This window comes from Lactuca sativa, chromosome 2 (genome assembly GCF_002870075.4).
Source record: "Lactuca sativa cultivar Salinas chromosome 2, Lsat_Salinas_v11, whole genome shotgun sequence".
Classification (NCBI taxonomy): Eukaryota; Viridiplantae; Streptophyta; class Magnoliopsida; order Asterales; family Asteraceae; genus Lactuca; species Lactuca sativa.
The window spans coordinates 153,940,012-153,943,158 of record NC_056624.2 but is presented as its reverse complement, the minus strand read 5'-3'; the positions used below and the strand labels follow the sequence as shown (position 1 = coordinate 153,943,158).

Here is a 3,147-nt window from a genome sequence, read left to right as displayed (position 1 = left end):
TGAAAATCAGCAACTATATAAATCCTTGACCATTACGAATAGAGGAGACTTTTGGCTAGAAAGAGGAGTTCCAGAAGACGATTTTGAGCAGAGAAAAGTTCTGGGAAGAGGCTTTCAACACCAAAAAGAGTGAAGGTCCATAATTTAGTTTATTTTTGTTAATTAAGAACATGTTTTATATCACTTCCATTTGTGTTGGTTTGTTAGCTGTTATGATGAGCAGCTGAATCTAGCTACTCTTGTTTAGCTAGATGAAGCTTCTAACTTATGAATAACTTAATTTTATGGATTTGTTTAGTTGGTAAAATTGCTTGTGTTTGATTTGTATTACCTAGCATGCTTGTGTTTGTTTCTCTAATTGCTTGATTGCATGTTCTGTGTTAGCTTAGTGACCATTAACTGCATGAACTTGTTTACCTAATGATTTAGTGAACATTGAATTGTTAGAGCTAGGATTGACCAATCTTAGTTAGTAATTAGAGTAAATAAGCTTAGCGGTGCTAGAGAGCGTGTATTGTGACTATAATTGCGTTTATATAACAAATCTTGTATGGCATATTTACATTCATAATTAATTTTGTGTTGAATTGTGTGTGAACATACATAGTTTGACATGAATTAGTTACTTATTGGTAAAGTTAGAGCTAAATTACTATTATAATTAAAACCAACTAGATAATCCATAAACATTAGCTAGCCATAAGAAAGAAGTGGATTCAAACTAAACAAGAGTGTGTTTTGTACTTATTGAATTTGAATTAAGTTCATCTGATCTTGTAAAATCAGATAAAACCCCCTTTTAAACTTGTTAATAATTAGGTTAATTTAATAGTAAGTAAATTAATTAGTAACACCGTTCCCTGTGATCGACAACCGACTTACCCAAGCTATACTGTAATCCGACTAGGTACACTGCCTATAAGTGCATAGTTAGTTTAAGTTTGTTAGATTATAAATATTAAAATTAGTGGGTACTTTTGTGCACATCAAGTTTTTGGCGTCGTTGCCGGGGAACGGTTTAGATTATTAGTTTATTTAGTTGCATCAGATTAATCAACCCTTTTTTGTGGAATAAAATCTGCAAAAAGTTAGTTATTTATTTGTTATTTTAGCTTAGTTGGTTAGCATATAACAAAAATTTTGTTTTTGTTTCAGTCACAGAATTCACGACGTGAGTTTTAATAAACTTGTGACGTGAAAGCTGCAATTTCAGTTTTTAGTATTTTCTTATTTTAGTTCAGTTTTACGTTTTTAGTTTAGCGAGTTGCAGAATTTCATGACCAGAGGCTCAAACACACCCTTGGTGCCACCACTTGAAGATCCCGAGTCTGCAATTCACAAGAAAAAGACGCCACTACAAGAATTAAAGTCAGCTTTTTCAAGGAAGTCGGGAAAAAAGACAGGAGAGTCAAGTTCATCCTCGAGGCACAAGAGCAATCTTGAGCACTTGGATCATATACCCGTCCAAACCGAGTCCGAATACGATACCGAGCCGAAATTTGAAGAGCATACGAGCGAACCTGAGAACGAGCCAAGGAACGAGATGGCAACAATTAAAGAGATGTCCATGGGAGCTTACAAGAAGCGGATCCGAGAATATGTGGGTCCCGGTTTAGTCCAACCCGCAATACCTGCCACTGCCACATTTGAGTTGAAGGGGCACATATTGACTGCACTGAAGGATATCCCATTTTTTGGGAAAGATCATGAGGACGCTTTTAAGAATCTAGATGAAGTCAACGACATTGCGGATTACTTCAATGTCCCAAATGTCAACAGAAACACTATCTTGCTTAGGATGCTTCCCATCACTTTCAAAGGAGCTGCTAAGGAGTGGTTAAAGTCACTTCCACCGCGTACAATTACCACTTGGGCTCAAATGCGTGAGCAATTCCTGGACCAGTTTTACTCGCCATCCAAGATAGCCAAACTCAAGAAGGCAATAGCCAACTTTGAGCAACAGCCGGGGGAGTCATTATACGAAGCATGGGAGCGGTACAAGGGCTTGCTCAGAAATTGCCCTCAGCATGATCTAAATGTGCAACAAGAGATGTCGATCTTCTATGATGGGGTCAACGTTATGACGAGACAACTCCTTGACTCTCAAGGACCTTTGACAAAGAAAAATCCAAGGGAGGTTAAGGAGCTGATTGAAGAATTCGCGAAGCACTCTCGCGAATACCACAACCCTAGGCAAGATGGAATCAAAGGCGGTCGAGGGGCCCAAACTAAAGAAATAGAAGCCGTGATGGCTATGGTGAATAATTTGGATCAAAGGATAACACAAATGGACCAGTCAATACATGCCATAAGAGTGGGTTGCGAGAGATGTAGTGGTCCACACTTGACCAAGGACTGCAATTTAGATGAGTTTGGGAACAGAAAAGCTCAAGTGTGCTACTCAAGTGGGGATAAGTTTGATGAGGCTGGAGGAAACCAAAGAAGGAGTGGCTGCCATATGAAGAGTATAAGAAGCAAAAAGAAGAGAAGTATAGGCAGACAGGTCGGGGCTTCTATCAAAAGGAGCAGCCACCAGCCGAGAAGAAACCCGATCTAGAGACTATGTTGATGAAGTTTATGGAAGCTTCGGAAAAGAGACACGATGCCACTAATTCTGCTATTATGGAACAACAAACTTTAATAAAGAATCAGCAATCCTCCATCCATAACCTTGAAGTACAAGTTGGTCAACTAGCCATTCTAGTTCATGAGAAGTTATCCCCGAAAAATACCGAAACGAAGACCCAATCTCATGTAATGGCCATAGACACTGAAGAAGAAGCCATCTCTGAGTTCCTGGAGGCATTGGAAGAAGAACCACAGAAGCCCGATCCAAAGCTGAAGAAGACCAAGCTCGAAAATCATGAAGCTGTTGAGCTCCAGAATTCACGACGTGAACCATATAAGTTCACGACGTGGGCCCGTCGTGAACAGAAAAATTCAGTAATTGGTTCGGTTTATCAACCGCCTTTGCCTTTTCCTTCCCAAGCTACCCTTAGTCCACTAGAAAGAGAGCATAGAGAGTTTGTCAAGCATGTGAAGGGGATCCCGATTAATACTCCCTTTGTCGAATCCTTATCTAAAATTCCCGAGCATCAGAAATTACTGCAAGATTTGATAGACACTCGCAAGCAATTAAAGAAGCAT

General features: G+C 39.4%; 1 non-coding gene across 1 annotated transcript; it reads right to left on the bottom strand.

Moving 5' to 3' along the window:
- Positions 1 to 1,927: 1,927 nt before the first annotated feature.
- Positions 1,928 to 2,034, bottom strand: LOC111883481 (small nucleolar RNA R71). The gene has a single exon (XR_002847456.1). It is a non-coding gene; the product is annotated as a small nucleolar RNA R71 (small nucleolar RNA).
- Positions 2,035 to 3,147: the final 1,113 nt, after the last annotated feature.